Source organism: Balaenoptera acutorostrata, chromosome 19, assembly GCF_949987535.1.
Source record: "Balaenoptera acutorostrata chromosome 19, mBalAcu1.1, whole genome shotgun sequence".
Lineage (NCBI taxonomy): Eukaryota > Metazoa > Chordata > Mammalia > Artiodactyla > Balaenopteridae > Balaenoptera > Balaenoptera acutorostrata.
Window position 1 is genome coordinate 30,697,157 of NC_080082.1, and position 24,786 is coordinate 30,721,942.

Below are 24,786 nucleotides of genomic sequence, written 5' to 3' on the forward strand. Positions count from 1 at the left end.
TCTTGTTTTAATTACGGATGCTAAAATGGGCCTTTTGGAGAGAACTCCTGTTTGCTCAACACAAACCTCTTGCTCTCTGGCCGTCTTGGGTCTGAATTCCACATTTAAAATTAAATTATGCTTGGGATAATATTGTCTTGAGCTCACAGTTGCTGCCATGGATATTGACAAAGACTTAGCCAGTATTTTAATAAGAAAACAAAACGCCAGAAAAGGCGCCAGAGTTTCCAGGCTGATTATTAAGAAACCGCCTTGGAGGCCAGAGGCTGGCGCTGACTCCATCACAGTTCGTCACACAACTTAAACTTCTTTTGACATCTAGTTATGTCGAAATGTGACTGATCACCTAGGGGTTGGAGCTCCTGAGAGGGAAAAGTTCACTGACAGACAGCCATGCGCGGAGCAGTTCTTAAATGAGAATCAAGAGAAAGTAGCATCCTGGCGACCTGACACTCTGCAGCTGCTACCTGGATCCGTCTAGCTCAGGCAGGCCTGTTCTGGTGAGTTCTATTAGCATCTGCATGCTTCTGTCTCATTATCACGCATCTGCCCACCTTTATTCCAGGGACGCTGCTTCTCATCTGACAGCTCCGGCGTTGTCAAGAACTGATATTAGGAGAGCAGGGTACAGTGGGCTCTCCGTGTTCACTTTTATTTTCTAAAGACTGGTGTGCGCTTTGACAGTACCATGCCGAGGAGGTAAAGGAGATAATTAACATATCGGGCAGTTCCTAAACAAAGCCAAGGCGCGGATGCGGGGCGCCACCACCACTGCCTGAGCGGGGGTCGTTTGTGAGGCCAGGAGATCAAAGCCATTGTCGACCTCAACTCCTGGCCCGCTCCCATCGCAGAGAGCCACAGGCCACAGAGGAGCTTAACTTCTCGACATTTCAGCTTTAAAAAACAAAAACAGAAACTCTTGCTTCCATGTTGATCCGCTGAACCGTCCACAGCCCGACTCGGGGATCTTCCGCGGGAACATCGCACCTCAGCTCTGCCGGATGCTTCCAAACGCGGATCCCCTGCTGATGGACCAGAGAGGCGGAGCCCCTGCTTGCCCTCAGTTTCCTCCTGGCCTTAAAACAACTGGCAAATGCGGATGCGTGAAAACGACAGCCTCGCAGAGCTACATCGAAACTAGGAATCTACCAGTGCACCTGCCACCCCAGAACCAGTGGAGGTGATGCTGAACGTGTCAGATCGGAGGGTTCTGGGGTTCCACTCAGTTCCGGTTGCCAAAGGAACTGGCTTTTCCCCTTGCCTGCTGGCTTCTAGCTAGGGGGAAAGGCAGGTGCCTCTGTGTTCAGATAGTCTTGGGTTCTGAAGGGCTGTGAGCATTTCTGAGTTGAGTTCTAGATGTAGACTGAGGTCCTAGGCACCAGAAAGATAAAGGATAAAACACCATTCCTCTGAAGGGAGGGAAACCCAGCCCCCTGCTTCCCAGACGCTGTGAACACAGAGGAAACAATAGAATTTGGCAGAGAGGGTGAAAGATGCCCCCTGAGATTCACACCCCGAGGAACCCCAAAGGGAGCCCCAAATAGCATCCCGGACTGGCCTCAGCCAGCCTGAGAAGCTGGTGTGTGCGAATGCATTTGGAGCCATTTAGGAAACCCCTGGCTTCCCTCCCCGTGCTCACGGCTTTCATCCCTCTGATATTTCTTTGTTCTCCAGCTCGCTGAGGGTTTGTATGGGTTAATGGAAAAATTACTGTTATTTTGCAACAATGCAATCAAAGTCAGTTCAGCAAACCCTGATAAAGTGAGAATAGCTTATTCAGATGAGCTGGCAGGCCTGAACTCACAATTGCAAAGTTTGAATACAAAATAAGATATTCCCCCTTTTTTTTTTCAGAAAAAAAAAAAAAAGACAGAATCCGTTGTCATTCATGCTAAAAAGGCATTACAGACTGTCGACACTGTACAGAAAAATAGGAGATGTTGACCTTTTTATTATAGACTTTTCTCTACTGTTGCCCTTCTTTCAGCAGCACATCGCGGCCCCCCTCCCCCCGCCCCCCTCTGCACTCACACACACTCTTTTCAGCTGTATGTTATCTCAAATAATTACCCTCGCTTCTGGCTGTCCCTGGTGACTTCTGCTGCTAAAAAAGCTACTCATTGTCGGAGACTGAAGAGGGATTTCAAACCTGCTTCTTGTGGCCGGGCAACGGCTCTTAATTAACCACTCAGGTATTGGGGAAGCTCCCAGCCCAGCTCGCTTCCATATGGCTGGAACATGTCCTCAGTGATAATCACGGAAGGAAATATTGTATCAAAAAAGAGCTCACACAACCGAAAGCTTGTGCAAATTATTTTTAATGATTCTTCTCTGGTGAGTCGGCTTATTTGTTATTTCAAGCAGAGAGAGAGAGAGAAAGGAAGAGAGAGAGGGAGAGTAAGGAAGAGAAAGAGAGGGAGAGAGAGAACCCAGATCCCCCCAATACACACCCCTCGTGCCCCACCCCATCCCAAATAGGATCCCAGGACACTGTCAGGAAGAGGGGACCCCTCCCAGCATCGAAGCCCCTCCAGATACCCTAGAAAGCTTTCCTCACTGTGTTTTTCATCAGCTTTTGTTTCTATTGGGTGCCTGGCTCTTCTCAAACATACGCACAGACACACACGCCAAATTCACAGAATTTCCACCAAGCAAGTGATTTTATGTAACTGGAGTGAGCCGTCTGGCAGTACTTCACATATTCACACCTCTGGTATTTCTTGCTTTACCAGAAACCGGGGGTGGGGGTCAGGGAGCTGGGTGGGAGCGGAGGTGGGGAAGTTTATAAATCTAATTAAAAATGAAGTTGCATTTCCATTTTAAAAAACCACCCGTCCACCAGCATACTGTGTCACTAGACATTATGTACGATTTTACTTTGCGACAGAAACCATTACATTTAAAAATTCATTACAGCAAGGTTAGTTAGACACATGATGGATGCCGCTTTAATCCTGCCATATATTATTACAGTTAAAATGTAAATGATGAAAAATATTTTGTGCTTATCAGCATTTATGTGGAAATGTGTTTTACAGTGATATATGGTGTTATATTTCTATTATTGTGATGGAAAAGAAAGCAGTACAAAAAGACAAAGTGTTTATTAAAACATGGTTACTTGTGATAACATATTTCTGTTGTACATGACTTTAAACATATTCACTGAGGGCATTTGTCCAAAACAACTGTGAAATGTATTTGCTGTGTGCATCGGGCTAAGTTTTTTTCTTCTGGTTACAGCTCTTTTTAATAGACTAATATTAATTCAAAATCATGTAGAACGCTGTGAAGTTGGCAGTCCTGTTTCCTTTCTGATGTGGTTAGAAATGTGTATGTGTGTGTGTGTGTGTGTTTAGAGACACAGGCTCTGGCTATAAAAAGAAGGCTTGCGTGTTTATTTGGTACAACCATCTAGAGGAACGCGAGCCACCCAATTGAATGTTGTTTCCAAAGTGATGTCATCAAGGGCACAGTAAAATCCTATTCAAGTTGTAATTAACATAGTGGAAAAGTAATATCAAACATCACTTTCCAATCAGGTGTACGTGAAAAAAATGAAAAGCCCACCTCAGGTCCCTTCGTTGTTCCATCAGGGCACAGGAATGTTTTAGTTGCGACCATGGAAGAACTGATGAGGCCAAGCGCTCTGCAAGCCTCAGATACTGTGCCGGACAGGAAAGTTACCTCCTGACTCTCCTTTTTGCCAAGTTCACTCACAATGTGGTTCCTGCCTCCTGCTCCCCTCCCCTTTTTTCACCAGCTCCAGAACAATAGTACATCCAACTACAAAATGAAATAGAACACAAAAAGAAAATAAACCCTCCTCAGCAACCAAAAAAAAAAAAAGGAAGAGAAAATTTATTACTAAACCCTATTTAAAGAAAAGGCACATAAGACAAAAGGCCTTCCTACAGACACTCTCCGCTATATCTCCAGTCATTTTAGGACAAGGTGCTTAACATTTCATCCACGTGTTCATTCCCTGCCCACGGCAGAATCTTTAAAGTTAGAATATTGTAATAGTGATACCCGCGAATGACATCCATTAAAGGTAGGTCCACTGTACCTGATTTGCTACATAAATTGTAACTCTTTCTCCCACCTCCTGTTGATGACACATCGTGTAATAGATTTGGAATTGACCAGAGGAGGAGATCAGTTCCACCTTTCCCCTTCTTTCATTCTGTGTCCCAAGTGTCCCGGGGGGCTGCAGTGGGGGGAGGGGGCTGCCGGGGAAGGCAACATAGGCTTCATGCACATTTCCATCAGGTTTTTGCCCCGGCTCCTTTTTCTTCTTCTCCTAACATCTGCTCGTAGGAGGATGTCGTTGTGTACATTAGCACTGCAAAGTTTCGCACCCTTCGGGGCTACCTCTGGCACAGGAAGCCAGGACTGGTGAGCCAACGATAATACAGGCCTCGGTATTTCCTATCTCAGCACCTCCCTCACTCTGCTCCTGGACCGCCCGGAGTTGTTATCTTTAGGAAGTCCAAGGTGGGGGAGAGGGAGGGCTTATCTGGCTCCCATCCTAGTTACAGACATGAAACTCCTCCCTGTACACCTTGGGAACATTGTCACAGAGGGGTCACATCCGCTCAGATTCGATGCCAGTGACTGAATGGGACCGTGACCTACACCGTCCTTCACCTCCCTTTGTTCGAGGCATAAGACCGACTCAGCTGATTTCCTTCAAAGCACAGGTTATAGAATTTGTGCAAATGTCTTCCCATTCGATCAGGAAGGCAAGAGCCCACACACCCTCTGCAAGGCACCGTTTTTCCCTCGCATTTCTCCTTATTTTGTTTTCCTTTTACAATTGTTAGTTTTTTATTTTAAACATACACACACACATACACACACACACACTCACGTGCATGCTCAAGGAAACAGGGGCTCTCAAAACAACTCACCCAAAGCAAACCTCTTCAGTTCATTTTCCTGCTTCACAAATTTTCCTGAGCCAGGATCCCAGAAGCTGTGGACTGACCTGGGGTTGCCCTATTAAATGTATTTATTTCTCAGAGCTGAAGAATATTTGCTGAAAGCTGGATTATCACTTGGTAGACCACCAGCAGCTGTTGAAAACCAGGGCATAAAAGCTTGTTTATGTCTTTAATGGCCCACTTAATGTTGGAGCAAGTATGTTATTCATAATAAAATGCCAAGGAATAATCTTAATACCCCAATGCATGGCGCTAGTGAATTAAGAAACATCTGCTATGTCATAAAAGAACATTTTATTGGGGGTCTACATTAAAAACATGATTCCATGGAGTTCTACTGATTTATATTGTACACAACAAATTATGATGTCTTGAAGTAATTATACTTTACAATTAAACCTACAAGGGCCACTCCTGGAAAAAAAAAAAAATCTTGCCCGGTCTTCATCATTCAAGATCATTTAAGCACATATTGTGGCCTTCCTTGCCTCGATATATTTCACCAAAGCAATGTTTAAAATCTCCCTTGGCATTTGTGCCTTTCCAGGCAGATAACCAAGCTGAATAGGACTCCTGAAATCACCACTGCAGAAGAAAACAGCTATTTGGATTCAAGAAGAAAAGTGTAAAAAAATAAGTCATTTCTGCCTGTCTCTTGTCTGACTCTGACTTGGGAGTTTATTTTCATGTTACTTGAGGGAAGAAGATTTGAAACCTGGGTGTAGTTGCGGATAAAGAGGATGACCCCATGCCCCGCCCCCCAGGCTTAGTGTGTGTGTGTGTGTGTGTGTGTGTGTGTGTGTGTGTGTGTGGCAGGGGCAGAGAAGTACTCCCCCAGAGGCAGAGATGCCAGGAGCCAGGGACAGAGTGGCCCTAGAGATGTCCCCGAAGGCAGGAAGGTGCTGAAGGGACAGGGTGTGGCCAGGCCAATCCCAGCCCCTCCGTCCTCTGCTCCAGATGGCGTCTGTCTTCCACACACCCGTTATCACACCAGGAAGCCGTGTGTCACCACTTCCATGCCCAACACCACTCACGAGTCCAGGGACAAGTCTATTGCTTCCTGGAGCTGGGTCCTCAGAAAGGCATACGATGTAGCAAGAGGAAAGAGGAGTTATTTTAAAAGCTAGCTGCAGGGCAAGCTGGTTGTCCAAGGACAGTGGATCTTGACCCGGGCTGCTTTGGGGAATAAGCTGGGCAAATAGCCTGTGTCAGACTCTAACCCCAGGGATTCGGTTCCATTGGTCTAAGATGCCCTCCCCAGCAACACACGTGCGCACACACACACACACACACTCACACTCACATGCCTTGGTAATTTTTTAAAGCTCCCCCTATACATTCTCATGTGTATCCAGGGTCAAAAATTCCTGCTTTAGGGAGATAGGATTTTTTAAAAGATGGGTGGCATTTTCGTGAGGCCAACAACTCCATAAGCTTTTTCTTTGTTTTGGAAACTGAGGCTGCCTGAGGTAAGTGGAAATGTTAAATATTAAACGGTGCTGTAGACAACAGTATGGCGGTTCCTCAAAAAATTAAACATAGAATTAACATATGATCCAGTAATTCTACTTCGGGGTAGAATTGAAAGCAGGGTCCTGAGAAGGTGTTGGTACATCGATGTTCACAGCAACATTATTCACAGTAGCCAAAAGTAGAAGCAATCTGGTGCCTGTCGGTGGACGGATGGATAAACAAAAGGTGGTCTATCCATACAATGGAATATTAGTCAGCCTTAGAAAGGAAGGAACTTCTGGCACATGTTATTGATACAACACGGAAGAAACTCGAGGACGTTAGGCTGAGTGAAAAAAGCCGGTCACAGAGAGACAAGTACTGTGTGAGTCCACTTATCTGAGGTACTTAGAGTAGCTAAATTCATAGACACAAAAAGTGGAATGGTGGTTACCAGGGGCTGTGGGGAAGGGGGATGAGAGAGTTATTGTTTAATGGGGACAGAGTTTCAGTTCGAGAAGATGAGACCCTATGGAGATAGATGGTGATGTTACTGGCACAACAACATGAATGTACTTAATGCTACTGAATTGTAGACTTAAAAAGTGGCCAAGATGGTAAATTTTGCTATGTTTATTTCACCACAGTTTTTTTAAATGTTAAAAGTGAGGCTGACTGGGCTACTCTGGAGCTAATGACTCTGCATAGTAAAGTCACACAAGTAACACTAACTTTGGTCTCCGTAAAGGACCAGTTAGTATGTATTTCAGGCTTTGTCAGTCAAATCTGTTGCAAATACTCACCTTCGCTGTAGAAGCGCAAAAGCAGCTAAAGATAACGCGTACATGAATGAGTATAGTTGGATTCCAATAAGACTTTATTTATGGACACTGAAATTTGAATTTCACATTATTGTCACAAGTCACGAAATATTATTCTTTTGTGATTTTTTTCAATCATTTAAAAATGTAAATGTAAGAACCATTCTCGGCATGGCAGGCCGTACCAAAACAAGGCTGGATGTTCCCAAAGGTCATGTCAACCACTTATCTGGACTCTACTCCTGGCACCCAGGACCCTAGAATTTTCCATGCCTGAGCCCATTTCCAGGGCTGCTCAGACCTGCTCCCCAAGGGCTAAGTGCGCCACAGCCCTAGGCTGTGTGTGGAGACGACGGATGGAGACCGGATGTGAGTCCGGAAAAGTGAGGGAGAGCCTCTCCCACCCACCCCCACTCCTCCCCCAACCCCCAGGGGGTTCAGGGACAACGGCAGGGAGAGGAAGGAGGTGAGCTGCAGACCTAACTCCGAGGAGCTAAGGTTCTCAATTCAAAGTCTCCTTCCTGGTGGTTGCCAAGTTCTCTTTGTCAAGGTAGGTGGGTAGGACATTTGCAAATATGTTGATATTTAGAATATTTAAAACTTTGAAGTCATGGGCCTTCCAGTAAGTGGACCTCCCTCTATTTGCGTCCCAGGCTGTGTAAAGGGTAAGAGTGGGCCCAACCCCTGTCATTCTGCACTAGGGTCTGCTTCTCAGAGCAGAGGGGGTAATAGCACTTTGGAGGATGACAGGAACGGTGCTGAGCAGGGCGGGGGGCATGGTGGCAGGTGCCAGCTTGGCACAGGGCTTCAGGGAGACAGAAAGAGGGGACCATCCTCAGGAGTCCTCAGACCACTTGGTGAGCGGCTGGCCCTTCCTCAGGGAACGATGCTTAAGCCTTTTTATTTCTATATTGTAGAAAGGGGGAGCGCTAAAGGATGTGGGCACCCTCGGGGCTCCAGGGGTATCCTCGGGTTCCCGGCATCCTCATCGGAGGCTGCCCATCTGCAGCTGGCCGGCTGCAAGTCTAGTGAGATGCAATCAGAGGCTTCACTCCCCACACGCAGCACCACCATGGAGCTCTCTCTGGGCCCGTTCCATCCTTTTCTGCCTAGCTCATCTTTTAATTCTTTAAGTGCAATTAAAGCTTCTGTCCAAGGGCCAGCCTTTGCCCAGACAGAAGCTGGCAACGAAGAGGGAAGACGCATCTGTAAAACTGCTCCAGAGGCAGATCCCTGCTGCACGGAGTGAAGTGCTGTGTGGACCAGACACACACATCCCAGTGGTCCCCTTGGCCTTCCTGCCACCAGAGCCAGTGTAAACAGTATAGACGCCATGATGGGACGGGGCCAAGCAGGCCACCGGAAAGGTGGCCTTAATACACACTCATGGAAGAGGGTCCACATTGCAGCCAAATACAGTGCAGGCACCGGATGGGTTTACTAAAAAATAAAAGCAAGCAAGCAAGCAAACAAACCAAACAAACCAACTTTCCATGCCGCCCAGGTCCTGTAGAATCCAGAGCACACCTCTAGCCTGCACTCGAGGCCTCTGTGACCTGGCCCCAATCCTGCATCTCCAGCCTCATCTCCCATGGGGTCACCATACTCTCCTCCAGCTGGATTCATCCACTCACAGTTTCCCAAGCCAGCCTGGTGTTTTCCAGCCTCCGTCCCTTTGTTCATACCATCCTAACCTCTTAGAATTCCTTCTATTTTCAACTTCACCTTTCAGAACCTCTAGGCCCCAGCTTGCTCATCAAACAAGGATTTCATCTCTTCTTCCTTTGTGTGAACCTCAGGGTCAGCGCTCCATCATCTGCTTTGGCAGTTAAACCAGATAGTGATTCTATCTGTGTGACCTTGGGGACCTGTATGGCCTCTCAGAATTTTAGTTTCCTCCTCCGTAAAATTGGAATGTTGCTAGATCTGCTAGCATCACATGTTTTCTGAGGATTCAGGGAGAGGAGTTATCCTATCTGGCTCAGTCAGTGGCGGCCACCATCATTAGTAGAGTTAGAGGGGTACCTACCAGGATTCCCTGGACGGTAGGCAACTTTAGGGTGAGGACTGAGCCTAATGCACCTTGTAGGTGAGTCACATTGATGGACCCTTAATAAGCAGTTGCTCCCTTGAATTCCACTTCATATTCTTGGATAAGCCTTACCAGATGATAAGGCATGGGTCCTTCCACTAATATGACTCCCCTTGCTCCCCAAGAAAGGGTCCTGCTCTGCTACCTCCCCAACCCTCTCCTTTCTCCTCACTCCTGCATTCTAGGGCAGTATTTCCCAAATCTAATTTGCATGTCTCTGCTAGGATTTTTGACATATTCCAATGCATTAGTCAGGTTTAAATGTATCTGCATTCAACAGCCCCCAAATAACAGTGGTTTTTAAAAAGAGAGAATGGGGGACTTCCCTGGTGGCGCAGTGGTTGAGAGTCCGCCTGCCAATGCAGGGGACACGGGTTCGAGCCCTGGTCCGGGAAGATCCCACATGCCGTGGAGCAACTAAGCCTGTGCGCCACAACTACTGAGCCTGCGCTCTAGAGCCGGCGAGCCACAACTACTGAAGCCCACGAGCCACAACTACTGAAGCCTGCACACCTACAGCCAGTGCTCCGCAACAAGAGAAGCCACCGCAATGAGAAGCCCGCGCACCGCAACGAAGAGTAGCCCCCGCTCACCACAACTAGAGAAAGCCCGTGCTCAGCAACGAAGACCCAATGCAGCCAAAAATATAAATAAATAGTAAATAAATTTATAAAAGGAGAGAATGAATGTCTCCCTCCTTTCCAGAAGTGTGGAAATAATAATCAATCCAGGGCATAGTGCAGTGATAGAAAGGCAGGCCCCTTCTATCTTGCGGCTCTTCACTGGGTGGCTGCCATTCCAGAATCATCATGGATCCTGGAGCTGCAGCAAGAAGTAGGAGGGGACACAAAACAGGGCCACTTCCTTTAAGGACACAGCTCAGAAATTGTATATACTAGTGCTGTTTGTAATTGGTTGGCCAGAGCCACATGGCTGTATTTAGCTGTGAAGGACCCAGGATTACCTAGGGTTTATTCTAGATGGACAAATGTCCAGTGAAAAACTGGGGCTCTCTTTCAGAGGAAGAAAGTGAGAATGGTAACTGGGGACAGGGAGAAGCTTCTACCCTATTGTGAAATACCTGTACTGTTATTTCTTTTACTTTAAGCTTATTATAAGTTTATCAAAGTAATACAGGCACATAACTGAAACAGTCAAATAATGCTAAAAGGTTTATAATGGAAAGATAACACTTTTCGCTACTCTCCCCAATCCACCTCTCCAGAAGCATCAATTTTAATTATTTTAGAAGTTTCTTCAGGCATTAACCTCCACATTTCTTACATAATATGATGGTACAGCTATCTCTTGATTGATTAATTTTAGGCTTTTTATATTGACTTTCTTTGGTAAATAAGGATTTGGCTTTCTTTCTCTCAAACACACACAAACACACACACACACACACACACACACACACACACACACACACACACACACACTCCTGCCCTGCGTCCTCTCCCCCAGATCTTCCCAACAGGATGATATAAAATTTTCCAGTTAAATCAACATCCAATATTTTTATTATTTTGACAGTGCAAATATCATTCAATGTTGAGCCTAATGGAGCTCCCATAATTATGTTTCCTTTTGGGGAAATGTATCTCTTCTTGCAATCAATAATCATCTTTTTTTTTTCCATTTTCATAGTTTAAAAAAACTATTTTTTTTGCCTCCCCCAGCTTGTGGGATCTCAGTTCCCGGACCAGGTATTGAAACTGGACCACGGCTGTGAATGCCCAGAATCCTAACTACTGGGCCACCAGGGAACTCCCCCTAAAAAACTATTTTAAATCCCTCCCATTGCCTCCATTAGCTGATTAATAAAATTATCCATGTATCAATATATCAGATATATCTATTTTTTTTTCTTAGAGATTCTCCTTCTGGAGCCCTCTGTCTTCCTGATCAAATCTGGACCAGTTACACCACTTATGTTATTTCCTTGATAAATTTCACTCCTCCATTTTGTGTTCTCTATTCTTTCTTTCTAGGAGGTCCGATAGTCAGACATCAGACCTCACAGTTAGGTTTTATAATTTTTAAAATATTTTCTTTCCATTTTTAGTCTCTTTTCTTACTGAAATATTTCATCAACTGTACCTTCCAACCCATAAATTGTATTTCTTATTTCTTTGAGTTCATAGAGTTCTTTCTTCTTTGTTCTTTGAACCTTAAAAGCAATAGTATCCTGTTCTTGTTTCAAGGATACAATATATTTTCATCTCTCTGTGAATATTAATTATAATATTGTGGCATTTTCTTTTATTCCTTGCATTATTTCTCATACTTCAGAATTTCTTTCCTTCTGATTTCTTGTTTGGTCTCTGTCTTTCTTGGTTGGGGTGTTCTTTTACCATCTGTGAATCCTTTGCAGTCATTTTGAGTTTAAGAATGCAGCACTAACAAAATTATTGACTGAAGGGTTCCTGTACCTGAGAGAGCGTGTTGACAGGTAGGTGGTTAGATGGCAAACCAGCTTTTTAGTGTGGTCCTATGTATTTCCTCTGGCTCCAGGTTCTCCAGAGAGGAACTGTCCACCCCTTCATCTCCTACTTTTGGGTTATCAGCCTGATAGTACGCTCTGGGCAAAGAAAGTGCATGGCGAGGCTGCACTGTACAGTCAAACTGGCTTTCACTTAATCCACATCCTTCTCTTACAGCACCTCATTCTCATTCTAACTCGGTTATCTCTTCTATATCAGCTTTCTGTTTTAACATATTATGGGTAAGCATCACAGATGGCTTCAAGTTTCAGTAGAGATGGAGACTATTTGGGTTTCTCATTCTTGCAGATATTCTTGCAGATTCACATGAGAAGAGAAGGGGGAAGGAAAGTACCCTATTATCTTAATTCTGGAAAGTACTATGTTATTGTTTAATTTATATGTGTCTCTGTATTTGATTCATTCTTTTCACTTAACTACGTTCATTCAAAAGGGAAATTTATATCACTATTGCAAAATGGCCAACTGGAAAGAAACTATAAAAATAAAGAACAAATAAAATAACACTATTAATTCTAGCAAGGTACCATTGTTTGCTGAAGGTTTGGGGCTTTGTTAAAGAGGCAGGCTAGCAAGTATTAGAAAGATGTTACTAATAGAAAGACATATGAATTAGAAAGAGATACTAATATCATAGCAGCACAAAAAAGAATAAAATAATGCCATTTGCAGCAACATGGATGAACCTAGAGATTATCATACTAAGTGAAGTAACATGACAGAGAAAGACAAATATCGTATGATATCACTTATATGTGGAATCTAAAGAAATTATACAAATAAACTTATTTACAAAACAGAAATAAACTCACAGACATAGAAAACAAATTTATGGCTACCAAAGAGGAAAGAGGGCAGGGGAGGGATAAATTAGGAGTATGGGATTAACAGATACACACTACTATATGTAAAATAAACAACAAGGTCCCGCTGTATAACACAGGGAACTATATTCAATATCTTGTAATAACCTATAATGGAAAAGAATCTGAAAAATATATATATATATATATAGCTGAATCACTTTGCTGTACACCTGAAACGAACACATTGTAAATCGACTATACTTCAATTAAAAACAAAAATAAATACATAAATAAGAAAGAGATGCTAATACCAAATGGAGACATTATCCTTTTGTTAACCAAACAGACCAGAAAAAAAACCCAAAATGGGAATAACTGACCCAGTCCGTAATTCAAGTTTATTTACCACTGTGTCCCTTACCACTCCTCTACAGATCTCTGCATAGCTTTCTTGTCATTGTTCAAATTTCAGCTCAAACTTCTTCTCGGAGAGTCTTCCCTGACTACTCCCACTAATATAACCTCTAGACATATCTCACTACCCTGTTTTCTTTGATTTATTAACACTTATTGCTATTTCAAATGACTCTATTTGTTTACTTGTTCATATTCTGTCCCTTCCACCCCCCCTGCTGGAATGTGTCACGAGAACAGAGTTGTCTGCCCCATTCACCCAATATATCCATGCCTAAAATAAAGATGGACACATAGTAGATGCTCAATAAATATCTATGAATTGAATAAATGCAGGAATAAAAAACAATAAGAACCAAGTTTACGATTCAGTCTTAGTCTTTTGCACATTCTCAGCCCTCCAACAGTCCTGCTTTTTCTCTCCCTGCCTCTTCCTTCTCTTCTCTCATCCTTCTCCTCTGTCATCAGGTTTCAACCACTAGGCTCACTCCTATGTGATGGGAAGAGAAGTCATTTTTAAACGGCGGCTGAAACCAAGTTGAAATGTGCTGACAGCCTTCCCAACACCTCTCAACATCTCTCATGAGGGCCAACATCTCACTATGGCAGATGCTGGTCAATTAGGCAGAAACACTTTCATCTTTAAAAAGAGAGAGAAAAAGGACTTTAAAGACCCAAAGGTATTTTTGGTTGACAGAAGTGTAATTAAGTTTTTCACAAGACAAAATGGACAGAAAATGAATGCCATTAAGAGATGAGTTTTTAGGCTGTCAAACCAACAAATCAATTCAGGGAAAACAGCCAAATGACATGTTTTCTTCCCCCCCCCTCACAGTTTTTATTTTCTTTCAATAAAGTTTACAGTGAAAAGTAGAGAGAGTTTACATAAAATTTTTGATTTCCAGTTAGTCTTATCAGATGGGGTGATCTAAGTGCATTGGCCAGATTCCATCATCTGGATATCATCATGGAAGCTGAGTACTGCCCACCCATTTGGGTGGGGCATGGCATCTCGAGTTTGCCACACTCCTCGCCTGGCCTGCATCAGGGCAAGTGCTAAGTGCTAGGTCTTACTCCTCTCCACGTCCCCTACAAGACGGAACTAAGTACCAGGTACACAGGCAGTGCTCAATAATTGTAGGATAGTTGGATAAAGTTCCTTGTATTTTCCCTCTTTGCAATCAATCTATTGACTCTCATGCATTGGTACCTTTATGAAAATTTCCATTGTCTCAGCCTAAGGGGGTTCCCCTTAATCAATAAGACATCTCTCTAAATTTGTTTATAAATAACATCTTCAACCAGAAATAAAATAGACATTATTTTAAAAACCCAAAATTGAAACCATTACTCTGTGTTGCCATAACCAGACTGACAAACACTTTACTGCAGAGGATGCCATTTTCAATGCAGAAAGGATTTTATTTCCTCTCTGATGAACAAACATAGAAACATATTCTCTAAAATAAGGTAAGTGCCTGTGCTCACTCATAGGCCAGATCGCTAGATCACGCTGCATCTGGAGGTCAGAGGCTCTCCCAGGCAATGAAGAGAGCCGGCCAAACAATGGCATTTCCATGGTGACTGCAGGGGGCTCTGTGTTCTGTGTGTGCTCCCTCCACACAGGCCAACTTCTCTCTGAATGAGTGAGTAGAAGGTCATATGGACTTGAAGAAGTGGGTCAGTGGGAAAAACTGCAGGTGATTACAGGGCTTTTTTTGAACATTAGCCAGTGAGAAAGTGAGCCACTATCCTTCTCCTGTAGAATAATTTCCGCTATTGAGACAGTGTGCAAATTTATTTAAGGTAATTTTAAAGAAAAATGACTTGGCAAACATCAGGAAATGTCAGAGTCTTCTCTTTAATTAAGCACCTCCTTATGGAGGCGAATTTGCTCACTGTTCTGAATACTGAGCTGGAGTCAGGGGGGCTTGTGTCTACTTTGCGACTGTAGTATGTGCAATAAGACATAACAAATTAATAATAGCTGATGAAATTTTGCAAGTGATTGACCCTTTCACATATAAAGAAGAGTTGGTTCTTAGTAATCCATAGAACAGTGTCACTGACTCATTTGCCTTTCTGAGCAGGAGCGAAAAAGATGTGGTTATCATATATCAGGAATTTCACATAACCCAAAGTCCAGGTTATCATTGCCAAAAAATGTACTGAGTAATTGTTCCCAATGTACTATTATTAGACTTGATCTGGTCCATTACTATAGAAATTAACTTCTCTGCCCTCAATTTTTTAAGGTTAGTCAAAATCTGGGTCCGGGGGCTTCCCTGGTGGTGCAGTGGTTAAGAATCCACCTGCCAATGCAGGGGACACGGGTTTGAGCCTTGGTCCAGGAAGATCCCCCATGCCGCGGAGCAACAAAGCCTGTGCGCCACAGCTACTGAGCCTGCACTCTAGAGCCCGCAAGCCACAACTACTGAAACCCGTGCGCCTAGAGCCTGTGCTCTGCAACAAGAGATGCCACCGCAATGAGAAGCCCACGCACCGCAATGACGCTCACCGCAACTAGAGAAAGGCCACGCGCAGCAACAAAGACCCAACGCAGCCAAAAAACAAAACAGAAAACAAAACAAAACAAAAAACCTGGGTCCACCCATGGAAGCATGATTTCATACATGTCTTAAAAGAAAACAAAATGTTAAACACCACTGCTCTTTTTCATAAAGGCAGAGCATTTGCCAGTTATCATTTTTACATTACCCATTATGTTATCATGTCTCTTATGTAAGAATCTATGCAATAAATTTCTCCAAGAATTTAGTGTCAGGAAAAGTGTTTTTCTCCAGATAAACTTATATGGCTCCTTTCGATCAGATCCTGAGATGAACTACAAAGTTCATCTTCTTGGCTCTTTTGCCATCTGCCAGTAAGCCTGGAGTTTCACATTTCACATCACCTTGCAGTTGAATGCAGTAAAATGAACACTAAATCCGGAGCCTAAAGATCTGGCTTCTAGACCTAGTTCTATCACTTGTAAGTTGCATGTGCCTTGAAAAATTAACTTGCCTGAGCCTCAGTTTCCATATCTGTCCAATGATAATAATAATATCTGCCACCCTAGGATTTGGAAGACATTCTTGGTTGCCTACTTACCGGTCATCCCCCACTTTTTCTCTTGATAGCAGAAGTCCTGTATTATTCTGAGCTCCCAATGGAAATGTGCTCAGGAAAGGCGGACCCAGTTCTAGCAAGTGAGTCATCGTTGGTCATTGCCAACTATGGTAATCCCAGCCTCCTTTCCCTGAGATTGCTTAATAGTTGAGTATTCTACTTCTAGTCACCATAAGTATCTTACCTGTTACTTTGAATAATTATACATCAAAACATTTTGAAAAACTATAAAAAGTTATGATAATTATTATGTTTATTCCCAGTGCATCTATTTCTCCTTTTATCTACAAGCTTCTTGACTGCTCACTTTTTTATCTGTTTTCCCTATACTGGTTTAAGTGATTTTATGGCAAGTCAGCTCTAGTAATTCTTATTGTTATTTGTTATTGCTATTGATGTTATATAGTATAGCTACTACTCATTGACAATTAATCATGAGGTTCGTATTGTGCTGAGTGCTTTATGCACACTATCTCATTTAATCAACACAAGAACCCTAGGAGAGAGACATTATAATCATCTCCATTTATAGATGAGTAAATTGAAGCTCACGGAGGTGAGGGAACTTGCCCAAGGTCACACAACCAGCAAGCAACAAAGATCCAGTCTGAATGATGTTAGAGGTTGTATACTTAACCAAATTCTCAAATATCACTCATTTGGGAGGTGAAAGTGACAAATCAATCAATCTATCAATAAGGAACATACATCTTAGACACCAAGCCTTTTTTTTTTTTTTTAACATCTTTATTGGAGTATCATTGCTTTACAATGGTGTGTTAGTTTCTGCTTTATAACAAAGTGAATCAGTTATAACCAAGCCTTTTTATAACACCAAACCCAAGCGTGATTCGTCCAAGGATTTCAAGAAGGCTCAGCCTGCCCACCTTTGCACCTCTGCCATGTTAAACACTAGAATTTCTTACCACCCAGTTTCTGCCATTAAAACTTGGCAGCCAACTGAGCAGGTCAGGTAGAATCTGTGAGACAGGAAGGGAGAAATCCAGACTTTTTCAACAAGACAAAGAAAATAAAAAGGGCAGAGGGGTGGGAAAGGCAAATCAGGTTCACCATTTTCTCACAAGTCCCAAACATTACAGTACAAATCTCAGAACTGGTTAAGGTCAGTTAGTGGTGAACAAAATTCTCACTATGCTGAACTGACATCACAACCATACTTCTTTTGCATGGTTGATGAACCCACCTGGTGTAGAGGGCTGTCGAGAATGTATCAGTTAGCTCAGATATTTAGTGGCTTGACAAGAAATCCTTATCATAAGCAGGATGACATAGGCATCTTCAAGAAGGTGCTGAGAGAGAAGTTTTCCATCAGACTCATCTGAACGAGAAATCCCTCCCCAAAGAAATGTTTGTCAGACTCCATTTCGACAGATGACAAGGCAAAAGGAGGAATTGTATTGAGTGAGTCTGAAATCGTCTACCACACCAAGGTCACGTTCTCTTCTTAAAGGGTTGTTGTCGTTCAGTGTGTCATCAACTGTCCTCAAGCAAAATCACCAGCCTCGAAGCAGTGGGAAGTCGGAGACTGGGCGAGTCGAGATTCAGAAGCTCTAAGCAGAGGTGATGGGTGAAATTAGTCTCCTGTGTCTAAAACAAATGTCAGGGCACGTGCTCAAGAAGCTGACTCAGTCCCAAAGGCACAGTCAAGTGCGAAGAGGGCTTAAAAGCCAAAAGGAGACCAGTGGCCTCTTGAAACGGGGCTCAGGAGAGTGTGGCCCAGAGCTTGTGCTGACAACATAGCAAAGGCTCCTAAGAGTGCGAGGGAGGAAAGTGGGTTGCCCTGGGGAGAAGTTTCTGGTAGCAGCCCTGTCCGAGGCCACAGTGCTGGCATGTGCATGCTCTCCTAGAAGGATGTGGTACAATCCAGAGCGTGGGTGGAACCTTGTACTGGTGACTGGGAAGGTTAGGAGACTCTGGACAGCTTTAGGGAAACACCCTTAAATGAGGACCCAAATAGACTTTTTCCACCTGTCTCTTATCACCAAGCATCTGTTTGTCCAGCCATCATCTTTTTGTGAGAAGACCCTTCTTACTTTGAGATAAAAAGCTCGTGCCCTGGTCCCCTCCTCCACCCAGCCTTTTGCACAGTGACCACCCCAGTCTTTTCCATTCCTGCCACGCCCAAGAACCGGAAGACAATGCTTTGACCGAGTTGTCCGCGTTCCGCCCAGGTTGGCCATTCACCGTTGAGACATAATGGGGCACCATGGAGTGCCAGGTCCCACAGAGTTCAAAGTTGCCTCTGTTATCCCCTGTTTAGGTCAAGCAAAGGAGCTCTTGTAATTCACAGAGCGCCTATACTCAGAGGCATTGCACAGTCTCATTACCATTAATTTTTGCATATTTAACTACAGTTTTTAATTAGATGGTATTTTATTATTCATGCACATAATTTGAGTCCAAGTCGGGCTGCTCTCTTGGAGGAAGGGGGAAAAAAAAAAAAAAAGAGGAGGGGGGTGCAATTCTTGTGAATTGGAAGTTGGTCTCGGCATTCCTTCTTGACTGGTGAGTGAGCATGGCAGACTGTAAGTCTATAATGGTTCTCTTTTAATTTTGCTAATAGCTATCATGTTATGTACCTTTATAAATTTGTTAAATTCCGAGTGCTGGGAATTGTCTCTGTATGCGGTAACTGTAAATAGTTTACTCTGTTTGGTTTGCACAGACAAACTGTTTATTCAGGCTCCTTGATGTATTATTAAAATGGGTAATGGGCCCCTGGGAAACCATCTAGTTCTATGCCTTCATTTGCAGAATAAACCATGCGTTGTTTTCATCTTTACTCATGATTGTTAATGGCACTGATGATGAGATGGGTGGATTTTTTTTCTCCGCTGCCTTTATCAGCACTGTTTTATTATGCAAGCAAAATGGCCAGGCTGCTGATTTTGTCTGAGGTTTTCAATTAGTCATTTGACTGAACACATCTGTGCTGGCATCCACCCAGAGCCGGACTGCAGCTATTACCGGTTTACACCTGCTGAACCATGGCCATAAATGCGGATGGGAATAAACCTAAATTGGCCTTTTAGATATGGTTGAAAAGTTGTAATGTTGCAGTGTTTTATAGCGGTGTCAGGAAGGTGTGAACTTTTCCGCCTTTAAGGCCTAAGAACCTGCCACGAAATTCCACTCCACTCAAATGACTCACTTAGAGGTTGGTTATTAATATCTGTTTGCCGTTTTGCAGCCCCGATGACTTAATCGGCTGACGTGAAGTAGATAAGATTATATTTGTACCGCAGCTGGGAATGGTCGAGGTTTAATTGTGTTGGTAAACAGAGCCCAGTGGCTGCTTTGGAATCTCTGCCGATGCCTTGGAATTATTCCTCAGCAGTTTGGAACGTGACTCTTACATCTTCCACTGAAATGAAAATTGCTTCCTGGCAGAGCAGAGGCCTCGGTGCTGGAACTGGAGGTGTGGTATTACTTTAATACTCCAAAGAATCTGTCATTTACAGTGGAGCAGGAAACCGGGGCAAATTTCTGCAAAATCAAATGCAATCTCCTCACTGCTAAGTGCTCGTGTGTTTTAGGAGAGACGTTGCTAATTGCTAAATATCTAGAAGTCCCCTTGGTTGGTCCTCAGGAGCCCCAGGGGTCAGTAAGCCAGGCTGCTGAGAGCAGTTGCCAGGTCACTGAGAAAAAGATCTCCTTTGGCTCCTGGAGTTCTCCAACGTTTGTGGAAGCAGCAACATTTATGTTGGATCCAACAGGTTCACTGGGGACTGGAATAAAAACATTTCCCTCACTGTGGGAAAATCCTGAACAATGTTTCAGACTTTCAGGATGACAAAAGAGATTGGCATTGCAGCCAGAATGGAAGCGCTGGCCATGACACCATCTCTGCCCCCGAGGGAGTAAGCTTTTGTTAGTTTCACTCTGGCCATGTGAATGTATGGCTACCATATTTTACCCCTAATAAGCATCAATGCCTCTGTGCTGAACCCTTAAAATCTGGTTTCTATGGAAAGACCCTGTTTCTTTATTACCCCTTCCTCTCTATCAGAGGCCACCAGCTCTCACTATTTTCCTGACTATGAGATGAGCTTATCTAGTTTGTAAGTAAGGATCCAATCTTCCACTTGGTTCATACCAGCCAAGTTCATTTCTCTGAGCTTTAGTCTTTGTTGTTTGTTTTTACTTTTCCAGTGAATACCCGAGGCAGATCCAAGCCATTGCTAATCATCGTCATCTCATCCCATCCCACATTTACTGGGCCTATGAGAAAAATCTATGCAATGAACACTATGTAACACATCCGATTTTAGGAGATTCACTTGCATTAATGCTTTAAGTCTTCATAACAGCCCTATGAGCAAGGTGATATTATTGTCACTCCCATTTCACAGATGAGGAAACTAAGGCAAAAAGAGATCAAGAAAATTGCCTAAGATCACACTATGAGTAAAGGAAGGAGATAAGATGCATGGCAGGCAGTCTGGGCCAAAAAAAAACCAACCCACAAACACCTATGTTTCTAACCATTAGGCTACACAGCCACTTAGCATTAGAAGGAGTTTCTCAAGCCATGGGTTTGAAATAGCAAGCTGAGATCTTGCTGGAAGAGTTGTGTGGGTTGAAACACTTTTTGCACCCATACCCCTTATTGGTAGATATTTAGGTTGTCCCAATTTTTCCAATGTTTTAATAACATCTTTTCCATCTCCTTGGGCACACATGGACATATTTAGAAGTGGATTTGCACAATTATAGGTCATGCACACTTGAATTTTTACTAGGTATTGCCAACTCACCCTCTAAATGGTCAAACCAATTTACACACCTACCAGCAGTGTATGGCAGGAGCTGTTTCCCATACCCTTGCCAACAGTTTGATATTATCAAAGTCTTCTAGTTTTGCCAATCCAAATGCATTTTTCAAGGTTGAGATTTTCGGCTGTTTGTGAAACTAAACCTTCAGACTTGCTATTTGTGAAGTTAAGCCTCTGTCTCTCAGCCGCCACCATCCTCACTCCCACCTTGGCATCCAGATAAATAAAGAAGCTCTAGGTTCTTTCAGATACTAGTCAGGACACAAAATCTTTTCTCCTCTGGTTGTATGATCCAATATCAGAATAACTAGTTGTACTGCAGCACTTTTCAGCCTCAAAACTTCACAAATAGCATGTTGATAGGAAACAGTGTGATAATTAAGTGTACAGGCTCTGGGCTTAGACTGCCTGGGGTCAGATTATGTAGCTTACCACTTCCTACCTGTAAGGCCTTGCTAAGTGATCCTTCCTATGTCTCAGTTTTCTCATCTGTAAAATGGGAATGCTTGTAACACCATCCTCGTAACACCGTCCTTGTAACACCATCCACGAACATTTAAATAAAATATGCATAGCCCTGAGAAAGCTGCCCGGTTTATAGTAAGTGTTGTTTTGTCCATTATAAACTCTATCTAACAACTGGACCTAATGGGCTAGTGAGCAGGGAATATATTATTCTCTCTTGTTTGAGAGAGAGTAATATATTCTCTGTTCACTAGCCTATTAAAAGCATCTTTTTAAAGATTATAGCATTTGAAATGGTAAGAACTGTTATGATTATTGAGCCCAACCCTTTCTAATAGCCACAAGCCACTTGCCAACAAGAGCCATGCCTTTTTCCATTCCCCAGCGCCCAACCCAGTGCTTGGTACCTAGCGGGTGTTTAGTAAATGATAGCTAAACGGATGGACAGACAGACAGACACACCATGGTTCATTGGCCTCAGTAGGCAAAATCTGTACTTGTTCAAAATGCAAATGCCCAGGCCCCAGGCTAGACTCACTGGATCAGAATCTCTTGGGTGGGGCCTTGGAATCTGCATTTTGACCGGCTTCCCCCATAATTCTGACATACTAAAGCTTTGGGTGAAAGACAGGAGATAATCCCGGCTCTAGAGAAAATTATTTCCAGCTCCTGGTACAATTCCTTCCACATAGTTGGTATTTGATAAATAGTGTTGATGAATGAATTAAACGTCTCAGGTGGTAATTAGAGGATTTTCTCGCTCACGTGAAAATCTCTAGAGCTCCCAGAGATGGAGGCTCTTTAGACCCATTCCACCACGGTTCCTGTGGTGTGGGTCTCAAAGTCCACGTCCCGATGCCATGCTGGGCTCACAGGAGGAAGAGGCCAAGGTCCCCCGTGGCAATCTTACCTCTCCTACTGCTCCTCCAGCTAGCCTGAGGCCATCTGCTGTCACCCAACACACTGAAATGACTTCCTGCAAATACCTGGGACCTCCAAATTTCACGGGTACCATTAAGCAGGCTCTAGGGTAAATCGTTTTGAGCCCAAGGTCAAGTGCATCTCAGCAGCCGCTCCATCACGTCCCCTGTCCTCCCCAGACCTCTTCAACTGCAGACTGTGGTCTGCCTGGACCTCCTCCCGCCTTGCCAGCGTCCTCCACTGACAATCACTTTCTCCCTGGACTGAAGGACCTCCGGTCTCTGGCTTGGTTTTCATCCCTGCCATCACTCCTGCCGCCCCTTCTCCATATCCAGCCTAAACCAACACTCCCAGCTCCCCCCAGACCCTGCCTTATTTGGGGGATTTGGGGCTCCCGAGGACTGAGTCCCAGTGTGGGTCATTCCAATGAAAGGAGCAGAGTCCTTAGAACTATAAAGTGCTCAAGACACATTTGAGGATGGATGTTGGCTGGGCTGCATTAAGTTTTTTGAAATCACGATTTTGCTTAATAAACATTATTTCCAGTGTTGGAAGAGCGGTCCTCTCTTGAAGGTGCTTTAACATATTCAGGATCTCTGGACTGTGTTCAAATGAATATCAAATGGATGTTTTCAGCGAGAGCTGATGTTTGTGGAGCCCTTTCCAGCGCCAGGCGGAGCGGGGGGCGTTGAGGGTGTGTTGACTCCACTGGTTCTTTGCAACAATCCCAGAGGTTCGATATGGATACCAAACCCATTTTACAGAGGAGGAAACTAAGCCAGAGAGTGATGCAATCATTGCTCAGGGTAAGACAGCTAATAGGGAGCAGAGTTGGGTTCAAACCCACACATCTGGCTCCACGCACCACAGGTGACGGTGGAGGCTGTCGCATCCTCGCATGCCCTCGTTCCCTTCTTTCCAAGGTAAACATGCCCAGAGCAGCAGAGACATAAACAGGGCTGTCCTTGTTGGGAAGGGAGACCAGACCGGTTGGACTGGCCCAGGTAGAAAAATCCCCCAGCCGGTCCCCACGGTGACGGTGACGACTACAGGGACAGCAGATCGCCTCATGGAGAGGTTATTTCAGGCCCGCAGCCACCCTTCCTCCAGGCTTGATCTGTGTCGCAGCTCCCCTTACGGGCCTCCAGCACTGGGGTGGTCACCTCCTCCCCACTCAGTCCCCAGATTGGGCTGCGCACGCCGGCGTCCGACGAGACTTCTTCTCCCCATGTGGCAGCTGGGATGCACAGTCCCAGCACGTGAAAGCCGGGGGCCCGACAAAGGGAAAGTTAAATTTCCCTTGAGCTATTTGCCCTGGCTGACTAACCCAAACCTTCCTTCTCAGGATGAAGAACAGCTCTGGTGTTCTGATATTCAAAGCATCAAAGGCGGATCCCCTCAGCTGAGCCGTGACACACAGCTGCTTGTCAGAGAGGCCTCGGGAGTTCCCACCGGCACCGTTTCCAAAGCCCAGGCCCCCTGACTCCACCCGCGTCATTAGCAGCCAAGATGCCACGCGTCAGACAAGGGCTACCTGGGCCACATTCGTCCCTCCTCCCCTGTCCACGGTGTCACCCTCTGACCCCCGCCTCTAAAGGGGACACGGACTCTGGCCTTTCCTAACACCCCCTGCACTGGCCGTGAAGTTCAAAGGCCATGGAAGGAGAGCTTGGAGAAATACAGATCAGCTTCCAGAAGGCTGGGTAACACGGTTTCTAGGAAAAAAAAAAAAAAAAAAAAATCTCGACAGTTTCGTCTTTTTTATTTTCTGAGGGCAAAAAGTGATCCATGTTTACTGTTGACATTTCAACAATTCAGAAAAGTATAAAGAGGAAAGTAGTCATGGCTGCAGAGCCCACCGTGGAGAGAGTCCCACCGTTACCTTCTGTTGACAGCGGTTGGCTTAAACAGCCGAGAAGCCTGATGCAAACACTTATCCTAACTTGTAACCCCCTCTTTATGTGGCCCTGTGACCTGCTGTCCCCTCCCGAGGATCGTGGCCACCTTGCCCTCTTAGAGACTTCTTAGAGCCTCTCCCTTAATAAGCCATCAATTCGGAACCTCTTCCAATATCTCCCTTAAAATACAAAAGCGTCGCTGGCGACAGTACTGAGCACACTTCAAACTCTGCTTTTAAGCGAAATTGAACACTGAAAAGATGGCTGGCAACCAACTTCAGACAGCCCTGAGCAGCTCTGTGAGACAAGAGCCTCTCTCCACAGTTTGTATAAAGCAAAAGCATGACCCCTACCCTCCTTTGTTTTTAGAAATTAATAAAGCTTTTCTAACACGTTGCTTGCCATCCCTAATAGCGAACAGTCAAATCATGGCTTTTATTCCCAGCTCACCACGTCCAGTAAATAGAAGCTTACGGGATAGACAGGGGAATGATAAGCAATTCCCGCCGCAGTGAATTCTTAGTATATAAATTCATCCG

General features: G+C 44.3%; 1 long non-coding RNA gene across 1 annotated transcript in view; it reads right to left on the reverse strand.

Annotated features, from left to right (window-relative positions):
* LOC130705655 (uncharacterized) overlaps positions 1-16,190 on the reverse strand; it is a 33,912-nt gene extending 17,722 nt beyond the window's left edge. The window contains exon 1 of the long non-coding RNA XR_009006011.1: positions 16,150-16,190. This is a non-coding gene — a long non-coding RNA (uncharacterized LOC130705655). The remainder of the gene's footprint in view (positions 1-16,149) is intronic.
* Between the last annotated feature and the right edge of the window lie 8,596 nt (positions 16,191-24,786).